At 40.9% G+C, this 18,503-nt stretch overlaps 1 protein-coding gene across 1 annotated transcript in view; it reads right to left on the reverse strand.

The window, feature by feature from the left end:
• Window positions 1–18,503, reverse strand: part of MAMLD1 (mastermind like domain containing 1) — a 177,465-nt gene that overhangs the window by 17,522 nt on the left and 141,440 nt on the right. The gene's annotated exons all lie outside the window — the stretch shown is intronic.

Genomic DNA, 18,503 nt, shown 5'->3' on the forward strand with positions numbered 1-18,503 from the left:
AATGCCTTCATATAGATGTCCACCCCCCCCTCTCAACACTATAAATGAAAAAGAATAGAGCACTAGGCTATATACAGTGCACAAAACTGATTTGTTACTGACATTTCTTAGATCAGGTGAAAATAAAAACCTTGTAGTCCTTTCAAAGGAAAACTGTCCATTTTGAAGCCCTGGAAGTAGAAGCCACCAACTCAATCACTTCATCCCATCACTAAATGAAATAACGGCTTTCTAGCGTCTCGTCTGAACATTGCTATCTAGCCTCCATGACCTTGCTGCAACTAGAATCTGTGATGTGAGGCAATTTTGCCTCCTACACAAGTTGATTTAGTGTGTCCTCTGTAAAACATTTTATTCCTCTATTACATCTCGGTAACAATGAAAAGAGTAGCTAATATGAAGGTTCATGTGAAGAAAAGTCATTCAACTTGGCTTGAACTGGCAAGAAGATTTTTAACAGGGTGTAGCCGAAAAGTTCATTGTACCAGTCAATGTGAAAGGAAATAGAAGAATAAAAAGGGTTATCTACAACAGAATATATGCTTAGCGGACTTATTCCGTTTTAATACATGTGAACAAAGGTTTTGTTTTTTACTTTTCCCATTTATCACACTGATATATGACAGAGTCCTCTGCTGAGAACTTGGATCTACTGTAGGTCTACTTATGGGGAGTTATAAAAAAATGTTGGTACTCAATTGAAATGCAACGGCCTATGTACCATACAGCCATTCCATACAGCTGGCACGGGAGCACTGGTAGTGATATGAGTCAGGTGGTAAGTCCTATCCCCTTTCTTTCTCCTTGGACTGTATGCGCCCGTGGAGGACTCACTTGTTCATCAGCAATGCACCATTGTGAACGAAGGAAAAGGATTTACCCCAAGGGTGTGACTACCAGGGTAGGAGGCATAACAGATGTTATGGTGCTGAGGGGGCCCAACTCCTCTGTTAATGGGGTATCTCATGTAATGCAGAGCACTAACAGACCAAGGAAGGGAGGGGTGGGATAGATCCTGGGGACAGAGCAATTACCATTTCTTAAACGCACTAATGGTGGTCATGGTAGATTAAAGCCCCATTAAATTTTTGTTATTGTGCCCCATGGTTACTTGCTTCACCTCTGGATCACACTACTCTTCTGTTTTATAAGTGGAGAAAAGGGGATAGAGCAAACAAGCACTGAAATTAATCAGAGGTGGGCTCCATTTCAATATATGCTATATCCATCCAGAAATCGTATAGACATACCGTATATTTATATATGTTTCTGTAACAACATTGTTAGTACTACCCTAAGCCGTATGCACTGTGCTTTTTATTGGTAGTGGTATTTTGGGGGGCTTTAAGTATTTTGCAGTGTTCAGGTTCATGTCATTCCAGGCCCCCTGTGTTCTCTCCTTTTTCTATTGCTTTATATTGGACATTTAATTTTGTAATTTTATGTATAATAAATTTAGCAATTTTTTCTCAAAAATATCATTCTTGTTGGGCATGATACTTCTGGTCTCTTTTTTGTTTTTACATATATAGAAGGGCCCTCTGTATTCTTATGGAGGATTTCTTTTTGTAGGTACTCTGTTTTGATTTTGCCCTGGAGCCCACTATCATCTACATGGGCTTTTGAGAATGAATAACCGGTGAGCATGTTGGTATGTCTGCTCCAAATAGCACCCTGTTTTTGTGAATAGGGTGCGCTGTCCAATACAAAGTCTGATTTGGCATATGACTACAACAAGCCACCAGTCAACATGTCACTGTACCTTAAAACGAACAAACAGGAATGTTACTAATACAACATTAGGATAAGCATATTATAGACAATTGAATAAAAAAGCCAAATCGGGAAAAAGTTAAGGATTTGGTATAGTGTATAAATTTGCCACATTTTTTTTTAATATAACTTTTTTCTATAATAAATTTCCCCAACATTTCTTATATATGAGGTCACCTGACAGCCGTGCACGCTTTCAGACTGCATTTGTTTTCCTTGATCAGCTCTTGAATGAATTGCCTGTCATTTTAGGCTCTCGGTTGTTGTGATTTATATCAGTTTGATCTGAAACAATGAATTACTGAATGAATGAGAATCTTTCCATATTAGAAGATCTCTCTATATAAAAACTGTCTATCTTCATGAGGCACAGAGATTTGTAGGACAAGGAAAAGGGGCCAGTGGTCATATGTATACGATGCAAAAATAACGTTATTATTTGCAATCAGAAGGTGCTATTGATCTTATTTTACCAAGATGGTTATGACTGAAGTCACTTTCTAATATTGTTTATACATCGGCAAGGAAGTACAATGTATGTAAAAGAAAAATGTTATTTCTCCATGCCATGCCCAAAAAAAACAAAAAAAAACAGAAAATGTTTTCCAGGCTGGATTACTGCTTCATGTGCTGCCTGGAGGAAAGGGCTATAGGTAACGGAGGTCTAGTTATAATAACAGTAACAATAACAATGTATCATTATTATTGGATTGTTACATACAGAATTACATTAGTAGACTATGCTATTCAGTCCGTCAAAACTACGGAACCCTTGCAAAACTGACACAAACGGAAACCATTTGCACCGGATCCGTCACCATTGAAATCAATGGTGATGCAAATGGAAACCTTTGGATTCTGTTTGTGTCAGTCAGTGTTCCGTTCTGACGGGAAGCTCCGTCAGAACGGAACCCTGACGCAGGTGTGAACGAAGCCTAACACAGCAGCCAGATGTTACATAAGCGAATGGCAATTTATGAACTCCTATTCACATAGTAAGGTAGGGCATTGTAAATTTTTAAGCCCCTGCAACAGCTTTTAAACTGCAGCGTGCTTTATCCATGGCAGATTTATTGTATGTTTGCCCATTGACTTGAATGGGAAAAATACACCAAACTTTCTATTATGCAAGGGTTTAACCAGATTTATGTAACTTAAGCTTATGCATTGTATAATGATGATTTATGCAACTTTAAAATATACTTTGTGTTTCAATTCCGTGCCATTTTTAAGATATCTGCTTCCAGTAAGTGAATGGAACGGGCATAGCTCGTAATGAGAGTGAGCTCAGATTTAAATTTACAGACAGCAAAAAGAGATCTTGAATGAAATTATAATATGTATAATTATATGAACTATATTTCCAGAGAACCCAGTTCATTTGCAGATTGGAGTGCATTGTGTCGTATGATAAACATTAAAACCAGTGACCCCCACCTGAGATTATTGATTATGAGCAATGACATCAGAACCATTATACAGAGAGGATTTATGGGAGTTTTGCATTTCACAGCACTCCTTTTGTATCACAATAATATATTCCTGATCACATGTTTCACAGATATGTTAAAAATCCTTCTCTAATCTCAATAGGCCTCAAAACCACTTTGCACTAACACTGGTCCCGCTGACTTGTTTGTCCATTTATATAACCCTGGTAAAGTATCGAGATGTTAGAAATCTCTTGACCTTGTTGCATTTACAAACTGTATCTGGCCCATTTTTTTTCCTTGTGTCATTTCATTATTGCAGAGTTGAGATCACTCGCCATCTGTAGACTCATTTCATCAGCCTCCCTTTTTATCCTTGGAGCAAGGTCATTTGGGACATGCACATAAACTGAAGCTTTTCACAACTGACAATTCTTTATGTCTTCCTGTAAATCTGCTTGCTTATTTCAAGTTCCTTTCACCCTTTCAGATTCCTTTATGGAAATTACAGGCAGAGACACATTAACAAGGAGCAGAATTATTTAGGCAAGTGTTTATTTGTAGATAGCGAAGACATTTCAAGTTTTAGCTTTTGGAATCTTCTATAGCATTGGTTGGTTATTAGCTATGGGTCATGGAACAAGACCCTCTTCCACATTTACATATGCTCCGGGGTCCTCTGTATTCCATCAAGCACAACAATAACTGCAGTCAATGTACAAAAACTACCAGCTGCAAGTTCCTCCCCCATAAAACAGCAAGTTCTAGTACAAGTATGTATGTACATATGTAACAATGCTAAGAAGTGGGTGGTCTGGTTAGAGAGGGGCTCACACGGGCTTCCTGACTGGAATCTGCATGGCAATCTGGCACCCAAAATGTTGTTCGCAAATGTCTCTGCTTTATAGTAGTTAATGGGAGTTTCAGCCTTATATCAGCAGGACCTTGCTGACTTCTATCTAAGTTGTCAGTAGCAATTGATTTTTACAGGCCCAGATGAAAGACCTTTAGAAGCAGAGTTGTATTAAATAAGACCACGCAGAAATACGTCTGGCGGTGGCGCATAGGCAAAAATATTTATTCCTGACAAATACATTGAGGGATTTGAGATTAAAGGCGCCCAAACACATGTTTACAGCGCGGTTACAGAATGGTTCAGTTTATACTCACCCAATAGGCTATACCGCTGTACCGTCAGTCCATATGACAAAACGACAGCTTAATCATTCTACACTTAACCAAACGTGAATAATTTATGCTCTATACCTCAGCTGTATCTAAAGACAAGACATGTAGGGACCAGTAACGAAGAGGTTTTAATACAGGGATAGTACTTCCATCTTGCCTGGTTGCACTTTTCATTGCGTTACCCTGAATATTTAATAGGGCTAAACCTATAGGACTGTGAGGAAAAGAAAAGGAACCCCATACACTATCATATAGGTTAATTTGCTCCTAGCATTGTTGATATCTTTTACATTTGCGCAGGTCATCTCCAGTGTTCATGCGCCGTTATAGGATCAGAACAATAAAAATGACGGCAGTGACGGATCCGTCACATGACAAACACCTGCGGCGCAAGACCAACCCATTGACTTATCGATTTAATTGGATTTCCATTATGGTTGTCAGACAAAATAGAGTTGCATGCTGTGCTATTATATCCGAGATATTTGGCGGAATCTGCAATGGAGGCAGACGGAGGGTCTTTTCTCAATATTTATTCAGTGCATGGCGGTATTATACATCAGAAGTATGTTACAAAGTATAACTTAGACGGATGCAACTGTAAAGGCATATAGTGTCATTCATGGGTCAGTGGTTAGCACTATTGCCTTGCAGCACTGGGGTCCTGGGTTCAAATCCAACCAAGGACAACATCTGCATGGAGTTTGTGTGGGTTTCCTCCTGGTACTCTGGTTTCCTCCCACACCCCAAAAACATACCAATAGGGAATTTAGATTGTGAGCCCTAATGGGGACAGTAAAAAGAGGACCTCTGTACAGCGCTGCGTGATATGTTGGCGCTATATAAGTAACTGAAATAAATAATCCATTGTTCATAGGCTCCCATTTTAAAAAACATATACCACACGATATGCATTTTTTGTGGGATTCCCCTGTGTGGTATTGTATAGTTAACTGAGCTATTCCAAACTGCTGAAAAGATGGCATACTATCGTCTACTTGTCCGATGGAGGCCAAAATGACATGCTTTGTCGGGTAAATGGGGGACTATGGATATATATATATATATATATATATATTCAGTGGCGGACACAGACTGCAAAAGGCCCCTGTGCAGATAATGTGCCAGGGCCCCCCCCCCCCCCCACCCCGCAAACTTCTCATGGCCGACGGTCCGCTTTCAGCTGCATCGCTGGGTCTCCTAAGTGACCCAACAATGCAGCACTAGCAGCCGGGGCGTCACTAAGGCTGGGTTCACACACACACTATTTACGGACGTAATTTGGGCGTTTTAGCATTGAATTACATCCGAAAATGCGGCTCAAAAGCGTCGGAAAACATCTGCCCATTCATTTGAATGGGTCTTACGATGTTCTGTGCCGATGGTCATTTTTTTTTACGCGCCGCTGTCGAAAGGCGGCGCGTAAAAAACTGCCTGTCACTTCTTCAGATGTAAATGGAGCCGTTTTCCATGGACTCCATGGAAAACCAGCTTCAATTACTTCCGTAGTGGACGCAGCAAAAGACGCCTGCACATGCCATTACGGCTGAAATTACGGTGCTGTTTTCTCCTGAAAACAGCACAGTAATTTCAGCCGTAACAGACGCTGCCGTGTGAACATACCCTCAGGGCTTAAAATGTCCGGGAAATAGCCCCAATACATATGTGTCCGCCCCAAAAAAAAGTGTGTGTATAGGAGACAGCATAGCATATCTATAGCACTACGACCCTATAAACTATGGATAGGATTAGATACAGTGGCTGAGCAGACAGTATCACACATGATAGGATTAGATACAGTGGCTCAGAAGGCAGTATCACACATGATAGGATTAGATACACAGCTCAGCAGACAGTATCACACATGATAGGATTAGATACAGTGGCCCAGCAGACAGTATCACACATGATAGGATTAGATACAGTGGCTCAGCAGACAGTACCACACATGATAGGATTAGATACAGTGGCTCAGCAGACAGTACCACACATGATAGGATTAGATACAGTGGCTCAGCAGACAGTATCACACATGATAGGATTAGATACAGTGGCTCAGCAGACAGTACCACACATTATAGGATTAGATACAGTGGCTCAGCAGACAGTATCACACATGATAGGATTAGATACAGTGGCTCAGCAGACAGTATCACACATGATCGGATTAGATATAGGGCCCAGCACAGTATCATACATGATTGGATTAGATACACAGCTCAGCAGACTGTATCACACATGATAGGATTAGATACAGGGCCCAGCTCGCTGACATTGCGGCTCCAGCGCTGGACCCAGGAAAGGTAAGAATAATAATTTTGCTTCTTTATGTGTTACTGATTATTTTTGTGTGTTTGTGTTTTTTTTACAGGTTCGGTTGTTGGACTTCGGATACGAGGACTTCAATGACGGCGTTTTTTTTATTCTCAATAAAATGGTTAATGAGGGTTGTGTTTTTATTTCAATAAAAAAAATTTCTATGTGCTTGTATCTTTTTAAACTTTATTATCACCGCCTTAGTAATGGCCGCTGGCTGATTGACAACCTCCATTACTAAGGCGAGGCTTAATGTTAGCCGGTGCAGAGTCTACACTAACCCCCATTATTACCCCGGTACCCACCGCCACCAGGGGTACTGGGAAGAGCCGGGTACAAACCAGTACCCGACCAGCTGTAGTGACGGGCAGGCACCGGGGTGGCCGCAGGCTGGTAGTATTAGGCTGGGGAAGGCCAAAAACAGTGGCCCTTCCCACCCTTGTAATGCTGCCTGCTGCTGCTGTGTTGTATCTGGCTGGTTATGAAAATTGGGGGGGACCCGACATCGTTCTTTCCAATTATTTTTTAAATGACGTGGCGTCCCCCCCATTTTCATAACCAGCCAGATACAATAAAGCAGCAGCAGCCTAGCATCACCAGGGTAGGAAGGGCCACTGTATCTGGCCTTTCCCCTCCTGATAATACCAGCCTGCGGCCACCCCAGTGGCCGACCATCACTACAGATGGTCAGGTACTGGATCGTACCCGGCTCTTCCCCGCACCCCTGGTGGCGGTGGGTACCGGGGTAATAAAGGGGGTTAGTGTTAGCCTCTGCACCGGCTAACACTAAGCCCTGCCTTAGCAATGGATGCTGTCAATCAGCCGGCGGCCATTACTAAGGCGGTAGTAATATAGTTTAAAAAAAACCACAAAGACATAGAAAAAATATTTTATTGAAATAAAAAAAAAAAACACAACCCTCATTAACCATTTTATTAATAAAAAAAAAAGCTGTCATCGAAGTAGTCCTGGAATCCGCCGTAGTCCAACGACCGAACCTGTAAGAAAACACACAAAAAATGATTAGTAACACATGTGTTAGGGTATGTGCACACACACTAATTACGTCCGGAATTGACGGACGTATTTCGGCCGCAAGTACCGGACCGAACACACTGCAGGGAGCCGGGCTCCTAGCATCATAGTTATGTACGACGCTAGGAGTCCCTGCCTCGCTGCCGGACAACTGTCCGGTACTGAAAACATGATTACAGTACAGGACAGTTGTCCCACAGCGAGGCAGGGACTCCTAGCGTCGTACATAAGTACGACGCTAGGAGCCCGGCTCCCTGCAGTGTGTTCGGTCCGGTACTTGCGGCCGAAATACATCCGTCACTTACGGACGTAATTAGTGTCTGTGCACATACCCTAAGGCTTAGATACAGGGCCCATGTGTGATACTGTCTGTGGGACCCTGTATCTAAGCCTACCACAAGGTAGGCTTAGATACAGGGTCCAGCAGACAGTAATCTTATACAGTATAAGATTACTGTGTGCTGGGGCCCTGTATCTAAACCTACAGTGTGGTAGGCTTAGATACAGGGCCCAGCAGACAGGATCACGCATGGGCCATGTATCTAAGCCTACCATGTGATTGGCTTAGATACAGGGCCCAGCAGACAGCATCACACAATCTGTGATCCTGTCTCATGGGCCCCCTAAGCCTGCTACATCGTAGGCTTAGGGGTTGTGCAGTCCCTAAACATTGATGGCCTATCCTCAGGATAGGCCATCAATAGCTGATGTGTCGCCCGGGACCCGCAAATCAGCTGTTTTGAAGGGGCCGCAGCACTCGTACGAGAGCTGCTTCCCCTTCATTTCACTACTCGCCCACACTGTGAATCGCCGAAACCGATTCACAGTGTGACCGGAATGAAGTGACAGGAATGAAGGGGAGCAGCTCTCGTACGAGTGCTGCGGCCCCTTCAAAACAGCTGATTGGCGGGTCCCAGGAGTCGGACCCCGCCAGTCAGGGCTATCTTACCTTCCTCTTCGGCCGCGGCGGGAGTTCTGTCGTCTCGATGCTGTGCGCGGCGCATAGCGCTGTGACGTCATGTGCTGCGCACAGCGCCTGACGTCAGGACCTCCGCTGCGATCCGGAACCAGGAAGGTAAGTAAAGTATGTTACTATAGTAACAGGGGCCCGCGGCCCGAGTTACTATAGTAACTTTTTATTGATGTGGTGCGGGGGGCCGTGGGCCCCCCTGGCTTCGGGGCCCGGTCGCAATTGCGACCGCTGCGACCCCTATAGCTACGCCAGTGGTCCACGGGCCTCTGTCTCAGTCCTCAGCATCGCGCAGCTGAGAACTGAGTCGGCCAGCAGAGGAACGGGCCCCCTTCCCACGCGGGGCCCTTGTGCAGCTGCACCGGCTGCACATGCGGTATGTCCGCCCCTGTATATATTTAAATGCTCCTGGCACATACACCAAGCAGAACCTGCAAACGCAGTGTGAATTCAGTCTAACATGTGCACGCTACTAATTAATTATGGTTTCCTTAGCGCTGACTGCTTATTCTACAAGGAGCCTAAGGTAGTCTTATATCCACTTCTTGTCTCATCTCAAGTTGAGGGTGCTTATCTGTCCCCCATGCTATATACTGCAGCTTGGCCTGTTCATATTACATGCTGAATGTAGACACAGGTTCAGATGGAAGTAATTGCATAGAGAAATAATCTTAATTACAGCAAGGATAGAATAATTATAAACTTCAAGCAGCTAAGCAACAATTTGCTAAGCTTATCAATTCTCCTGCAACATAATATGTAATAATTATTATATCCCAGGCTTGTGCAAATGGGTGTATTTTTCAAACCTCTTTTCAATGTATTAATTACTACTACTACTATTAATAATAATAATAATAATAATAATAGTAATAATAATAATAATAGTAATAGTAATAATAATAATAATAATAATAATAATAGTAATAATAATAATAGTAATAGTAATAATAATAATAATAATAATAATAGTAATAATATTGTTGATGGTAAGTAAATCAAAAATAAATGATAATATAATTATTTATTGCAGCGCCCGGATCTGTTTAAGCTGTTGCCCGGCAATAAGTGTAAGGAGGAGGTGGGTGACAACGTCTTTAGGTCTACGTAATCAATCAGCAAGTTTGCAGAGGTATTGGTTCTTTCTTAAAAGAACATGACTCCTGACCCCAACTAAGGAGGAAGATAAATATGCAGACTAATAAAGTCCTAAATTGTTGTCTTCATCTGTCAACAAAGATTATAGTTCTCACAGAGCGTGGTATGTATGATTACAGATTTGTGGAATGTATATCTTCGGAACTTGAGGAAACATCTGTGGGAGGAGATCTGGGAACATGATTGGGTGTAACCCAGCTCTACCACAAACAGATCCTGTCTAACTGAGAAATGGCTGAGTAGGATTTCTGACAATTTGACAGAAGATGGATTACTGGTGATGTTTTCATTTTAAGGGGAATTGCTCTTTAAGTGTATCTATTTAACAAATAGCTATAAATTCCATGGTGACAACAGAAAGACATAATTCACTAATGCCTTACGCCTCAATGATGATACTTCATAGCAAATGATTAGTCTGCAATATTATACAAGTTGAGCCCAGAAGATGGCTGTATCCGCGGCGCGCAGGCGGCAGGAAAATTACACATATCAGCATTGGGGGTTTACATTTATGTTGCCGTGATAAGGGGGGGGGGGGTGAAAGAATATATTTGTATATTTTAATGACATGGCTCTACAATGATAAACAGAAAAATAAAAAGGGGAGAATGGATAACGCCTGCACATATGTTACACAGAGCCGAGGACCTGGCATGCTGTCTGATCCATTTTTCTTCTCTGTGAAACATAAAATCCAATTAATCTTCCATTTTAAAAGGTAGCTGAACTGTGCATTTAAATAGGTTTTCTCTGGGGAAAGGAGAATGAGTAAGCTTGATAACTGGAGAGAGAAAAAATAAATTAGGTCATCAAGCTCGTCTTGATTTTAAGCCTCGTCAAACCCTTAACAGTCAGGCTTATCACCAACAACCGATGTGATCTATAGCATTATTAAACATTCAGATGAGAAAATAATCTAACCAAACAGTGTCTAGATTAGCTCGCATTCCCTTTTCCAGCCACCCCTCTAAATTACAGTTCCCATTATCATTAGTCTATCAGTAACATGCAAAAAAATAACTAGCGTTCTATCAACAATATGTTCTCCGGTATAACCAGGCACGGCGTCTATTAGCCAGCTTCCAGACTACATTCTATTTTTGTTCCTGCAGTTTATGTAAAATGTAATCCAATGACCTATGCTTCTATTGCATGCAGTTCATTTAGCAGCATTTCTAATGCATTAGCTAATTAAATCGGAGCTGGAGATGATCATTTTCACACTGCTGGATTAAAGTGTGTTACCTATACGTTACATAGAGGGAAGGCGACCATTTTGCTTGCTCAATTAATAGTCGTCATAAAGTCATTGACATCCTGGTAGAAGACGGTGACATCACTAAGGTATTTAGCAAAGTGCAGTCCATAGAGAACTAACTATTTGCATTTTTTCTCTAACTACATTAATGTTACTAGTTGAGATGGGGAAGGACATGACTTGGGTACTGGCAGGGCAGTGCCAACTTGGCAGTTGGCTGGAGTACCTTGCTATTGACTAGCAAACTTACTAGCACTAAGGTTTATTGAAGCATATGTCAATCTTTGAACACCATTTTTACTTTTAACATTGGCTTAGGCTTTGTTCACATCTGCGTCAGGGCTCCGTTCATGGGTACCGTCAGAGCTTTACATCAGGGGAACCCATGAACGGAACCCTGACTGAAACATAGGTTTCCATTTGCATCACCATTGATTTCAATGATGATGGATCCGGTGCAAATGGTTTCCGTTTGTCACTGTTGTTTAAGTGTTCCGTCATTTTGACGGGATGAATAGCGCAGTCGACTGTATTTTTTTTCAGTTTGGATTCAGTTCATGGATTCCACTGATGGACAGCAGACGGAAGCCATGAACGGAGTCCCAACGCAGATGTGAACAAAGACTTAGCTGAGCTTCTATAGTACAATGCTCCCTCCTTTACTGCATTGTGGGAAAGATAGCTTTACCTACATCAAATTACTGCTGAGGATCTGGTATAAAGACTACACTTCGTAGAATGCAAAACGCTCTGTACAGCAAAACAGGCAAGGAACAGTGGGAGGTTCAAGCTCAGAAGTCTACAGCATTTTAAATTCAGCTATAGAAGAAAATGGACTGTGACACGTGCCATAAATCAGGATCAGAAAATGTTAAGTAATATATTTGCAAAGTTTCCCTTAAGATTGGTTCACATCAACGTCGTTCGTTTCATATTTATGTTCCGTCATGAGAACAGAAAAATGAAAATAATGGAAATTCCAGATCCGACTGGACGGAACCCATTGACTTTATTGGGGTCTGTCACGTTTCCGTCATGGTGTCTGTATGCTACACTATTTTGTCTGGGATTTAAGACGGAATCTGCCACAGAGGTTTCTAGCAGAGTCTCAAATGCAATTGTGAGCATAAGATAATTCTATACTGTAAAATGGTGTTTAAAAGTGAACCTAAACTTCAAGTAGCTCATTGCCTAACAACCATTTCAAAGGAGTGTGCTACAGCTTACAGGCAGAATGTATGTAGCTGAAATGTCTCTGTAAACCAGTCTCACATGTAGTCATCTGACCATGCTCCTGGTATATATATCTCCTGCTTGTGTGACAATCTATACACTGAACAAGTGGTTATCACCCCTCTCCCTGTAGTACGGGACATCACATGCTCTCCCCCTCTCTACCTGTATCTGAAGGGATCATGTTTCACATGTTGGGCAGCAGATAATGCAGAGTCTAACAGCAGAACAGCAGAGTTGTATCTCAGTAGCAGTCAGGGAGTAATTACAGCTTTTAATAGAGTGGCATTCAGGCAGCTGTAAATAAAGGCAATGTCTGTGAGCGGAGAGAGGAATCATAGAAAATGAAGTTCTTTACATAGTAATACTGCCAACAGCAAGCGCTAAAAAAATGAAAAGTATAGTGATGCACAGAGCTGGGGAAGATAATAAAATAAAAATAGACAAATAAAATTTATTTTCTAGGCTCGAGAAACCTGTTACCATGGAAGTATATATATATATATATATATATATATATATATATATATATTACATTTTAGATGACTGCACAGTCCCTGAAGCTTATTCTTGAAGTAGCTACATCTATATTAATAAGGAGGGACAGGGATGATGGATACAGGTTGCGCCCTATTTCAGAAGTAGCTTAAATAAGAACAGTAATCTGGAAGCCATTGGTAACGTTTGATCGATTAACAAGGAATTTGCAATAGTTCAGAATTATAAAACATGGGAGAACTGGGTAAGCAACGGTAATTAGAGGTAGTGATGGAGACATGTATGCATGGATGAAGATGCAAAGGAGAGAGCCCATGATGACTTTAATGCTATACCTCATTGGTGCCTGCATGCTAGATTATCAGTCTTGCTATACAAACAGAATTTGCATTGTCAAGTCTATTTAAATATAATATATATATATATATATATATATTATATACACATACACACACACACACACACACACACACACACACACACACACACACACACAATGTAGCATGTAATGTGACAACCTTATAAAACAAAGCACTAGAGTTGAGTGAGAACAAGTAACATTTGCTACATGCTCAAATGATTAGGTAAGTTCTTGTTTGACTGGAAGGTCTGATACACTTGGTATGTGTGACATGGAATGCTGAGGATTTGCCAGAAGTTAAATGGTGATGGTTGTTTGTTTGCCTTTTTTTCTCTTCTTTTTGCAGACTGGTAATCTAAAATCACATGGTTTACTAGCTTTGCTGGATGAAATTCATTATGTTTTTCTGCTTAAATGTCAGAGTCTTAGTTTCCAGGCTACTTTATCCATTTAATCACTTAATGTGCCTATAAGGAATATATGCAAATGTAGGATTTCTGCTCACTGTATATTATTCACTCTGTAATTAAAGAAACAATACACATGTCCTAAGGAAATTGTAAAGTCCATTGGGATTACGACTGATGCTACTATGAAAATCATAATATTAGTCTTAAAGGAGTTGTCTGGTTTAGATGACCTCTTTTGATCTGCTATATTAGGGTATTCTGTCCACCCTAGTAAAGGCATGGTTCTTGGAGGATCACTAACATCCACATAAAGGGGTTATTCCATCAGGACAACCCATGTCCACATGCCCTATTAGAGCATATGGACTTAATGGAAAGGAATACCCCACTTGGAGGGACCCCCCATGAGCCATAGTACAGAGTCACTGCAAAGAGCGGCTCCAAATCAGGTGGACTTGGTACGGCCATGTATTAAATGGTCGTCCATTATTTTGTATGTGTGCAGTGTAATACTACGTGAGAGTTACCGCACGTACTGTAGCTTTCCTCAGCAACAGCTGATGTTCAGTGGGTTACAGCAACTGTACCCACATTGATCAATTGATAGCAAGGACAGCTTCAATGTGATAAAGGGTTCTGCTGCTCAAATGTTTAAGTATTTTTTAAAGTGTGGGTTGTTCTGCTAATAGTAGTTCATCGTGCGGGGTCCCAGCAGCTTGACAGCGCACCAGCTGCTTGTCTCCAAGGGTCCTGCAATCTTCATAATCCCATTAGGTCCACTACTTTATTGATCCTATATAACATATCAATAACTATTCTAATTACCAACACATAATATAATTATTTGCATAAATTAGTTATCTGCTAATGGTTTGCCATCTTTTAATAGTCTGAGTATTTTGGCAAGGCATAAACAGGAACTGTCACAGAAACAATAGTTATTGCATACATCACAATATTCAGTTGTTTTCATTCAACTGATTTCTGCAGCGTTACAGGAGCCCTCAGTCAGAATATAAAACCAGCTGGCATTAGCCAGTTTGAGGTCTTGTCTGGCGCTGAGGAATGGCACATTGGCAGAGCTATCTATAGGTGATTGAATTGCCATGTCTTTGGCTAATAGGCTCTATATTATGTGTATATTTCATTATTCCTTTATAGAATTCACTAAGGCTGTGTTCACATCAGCGTTGTGTTTCCGTTGAGGGGTTCGGTCTGAGCTTTCCGTCGGGGGAACCCCTCAACGGAAAGGAAAACGGAAACCATAGCTTCCATTTGCATCACTATTGATCTCAATGGTGAAGGAAACTTTGCTAATGGTTTCCGCTTGTCACCGTTTTGTATGAGTTCCGTCTTTTTGATGGAATCAATAGCGCAGTCGACTGACGGAAAGCTCAGACGGAACCCCTTAACGGAAACACAACGCTGATGTGAACAGGCCCTAAGCTGTAGACAATTATACAATGGTATAGCTTGCTTTCCATATGAATACTATAGATACCAGTCTATACTCGCACTAATACCATTACATTAATATTTTCAAGTACCTCTAAAAGTGAGGATACACTATTCTTACAGATAGCTTGGACAATGTTCAGATTTTCAATATATTGGACTATTCTTGTATTTCAGATTTATTAAAAATGGAATATCCTTTTGAGATTGTCATCAACATTTGGACGGGTGGAGCTTTTTAAGCCACCGGTGATGAACAGGTATCATTGGGGGAAGTTGCAGCTGGCCTTACATTGGTATTAAATGCCGTCCATTCAAATGATGGGGTCAACCATGTAAGACATGGCCAGACCGCGATTGACAGAGTGAAATCCACTCTTTGTTCTGCACTCTGGCTAATGGAAGGGGTCCTGAGTGTGGGACTCCCCTGGAATGTACCTTTAACAGCTCCTTAACTTCATGTACCTTCTTCATATGCTACTACTTTTATGTACTGTTACAGCATTTTTATTACATGTTTTCATTTACATTTATTAACGAAATTGAACTGTGTGCTTGATCCAGTGAATCTAGTTAAAACTAGTTACATATCTTAAAGGTCTAGGTAGTATAAAAATATTTCTCTAAGTGATTATTTAGTTCAAAGCATATCCATGACCAGCATCACTCCTAAAAACCTCTAATGTCCCTGCTCGGAACATCTAACAGACGGTTGTCTAGGAAGAAGACCAGTAATCCTTCACAAAACACTGCCAGATATTTATGGGAAGACACGGCTATACACATACTGTAGGCTACGAGAAATGTGCAAGTCTCTTTCACAGGGTGGACTTGGAAACTATTTTAGGAATTTGATCCTGCTTATGTCTGGAAATCTTGGAAGAGGATTCCTCTGCCTGTAAACAGTTGCTTCACTATTGAAAGGCAATGAAAAAAATGATTAACTCTTAGAGGTATATGTAAGCATTACAAAGTTTATGTACACAGCACAAAGACATCGTACAGTCAGTATAAGACAGAGTTACAAAAAGGAAGGAACTAGGGTTTAATGGTCCCATTGTCCGCAGTGACAGACCACAACAATGATCGGTTATTATTACCATTAATTATCATCTAATGCATAGAATGCCTATGCACCCTCTTCATATTTAAGCCTCTCAGACATGTTTAACCCGATTCATTTTCACATGTTACCATTTTATTTTTGTGGCCAAAAACATATAGGAACACATGTTGCAAAGGAGATCCCATTGAATTCAAATGAGAATGATGACATATAAAATATAAAAACTGAAAAATAAAAAAAGAATGACAACTGATGCTTTTATAATTATAATAATGGAGCAGGACACAATCCCTAGTGTGAACACTGCTTTAAGAGTCCAGTCATGCCATGTGGCATGAGGTAACAATTTTAGGTTCAGTCTGGCATACGTAATGTGACATGTCCCAAACAGTCTACCTCTTCTGTCTATCTACAAGCAGTGGTGTACATAGAAGAGAGAGGGTGCTATATCATTGATCAAAATGGGCCTCACATTATGGTTTCATGTTTTGCCACCCAAGATAGAAGGGTCTGGTGTTTATTTCCCCCTCTTCTCCTTTTTTCATGACCCTTGGGCCAATTCCTTAACCAATGTTTGCTAACAATGCAGTTCCTCTGGAGAGGGGATTGTTGCACAAGTTTTCGCCACCAGGAGCAAAGGGAATGGTACCAACAAGTGCTGGGCCCCCTCTATCAAATGGCCCCATAGCAGCCGCATGGTCAGCCTGTGGTAGTGGAGAACATAGATTATGGGTTTTACACAGTTGTGGGGCCCAGTGTTTGTGGTATAGATGCTATCTGGAGTAAAACATATTTATATCTTATTCTACACATATGGTACAAATGTAGAAAAAGGGCAGCGGAAGACAGGCCAAGGTCAGTCATTGCATTCCTAGCAATATACTGACAATTCAGTACTAGCAGGAGAGTCAACTTTTCAACACTTTCCTGTCAAGTCCTCCTTACTGGTGGCCAACTGACATCAGGTGCAATGGGCACTTTCAGCCCCTGCGGGGAACTTCATGGTCCCAGCACTGGTAAACATGAATACCCAGGCATATGTGCCAGCCTATAACCCCTTCTTCTGGAGCCCTGGTCTATTAATAATAAAATATTTCAGGTCTGGGGAAAGTTAGTAGGTATCCTTATCACCAGCGGTGGGACTACTGGAAATTCGAAAGAATTCTAACTAAAATACTTCTCAAGATTTGGGGTGGAAGGCTCAATCTCCTGGCAGAAATTCTTAAATGTTTTCATGATATTGACTTCCTTTTGGCCCATTGTAAAATAAAACCAATACTCTGCTTTACATTCTCTGTTATCATGATTGTATCTATGCTAGCTTTTAGCTGCCAATGAATATGGCTTTTTGCCTTTCACTGTACTAAAGGTCATATTCATATGGCTTTTTGTAGATGGTATTCTAAGAGAAATAGTTAGTGAGAGACAGAAGTCCACTAATAAATAATTCATCATTCTGGGGAAAGGTTTCCATGTTACAGTATGGATATATTACTTATAGAAGACCTATCATGGTGCAATTTTAACCCTTTGCAGCTTGTCATGTAATAAGCCTTTGTTTGGGAATTTTAATTAGTGTCATTTTTTTGTCAATTGTGAAATCATAAGAACCATAACATAATGATGTGATATGGAATAGTATGTACTGTACCATGTATGGTACCATATTAATATTGAAGATAAACTAAAAACTAAAAGGTTCCCGTTTTTAAATATTAATTGGGCAATCCTTCAGATCTTTTATACAAGGCGTGGCTAAATAAGTTTGGGCAATTACTAACCTACATGTGTAGCATGAATATAGTGACAATACTAAAACACCTTGATCCTGTGCGAGTATATATACATATACATATATATATATATATATATATATGTATGTATGTATATATATATATATAAAATCCTGCAACTCCACAACTCTATTGACAAAAAAAGATCAATAGCGTACAGACTGCTTGTGTAGATCAGGAAACATTAGAAGAACACATTAAGAGGGGTTTATTGACTATCGGTATCACATTAGAGGCATGGGTATACATAGAAGAGTAAGGCTGGGTTCACACGTGGCGGAATTTCACTTAAATTCCGCTGAGGACACTCCGCAGCGTTAATCCGCAGCGGAGCCGTTTGTCCATTGACTTACACTTTAATTTAGCAGTGTTCGTTTAGACGAGGCGTAAAATTCCGCTGCGGAGCATAGGCTGCGGAGCGGAATTTGGTGTCCGCAGCATGCTCTGTCTGTTGCGGAGCAGTGGCGGACTCATGGCGGAATTTCTCCATTGACTTCAATGGAGATTCTAATTTCCGCAATGAAGTCCGCAGCTGTCATGCACATGTTATGTGTGC

This window comes from Rhinoderma darwinii, chromosome 8 (genome assembly GCF_050947455.1).
Source record: "Rhinoderma darwinii isolate aRhiDar2 chromosome 8, aRhiDar2.hap1, whole genome shotgun sequence".
Classification (NCBI taxonomy): Eukaryota; Metazoa; Chordata; class Amphibia; order Anura; family Rhinodermatidae; genus Rhinoderma; species Rhinoderma darwinii.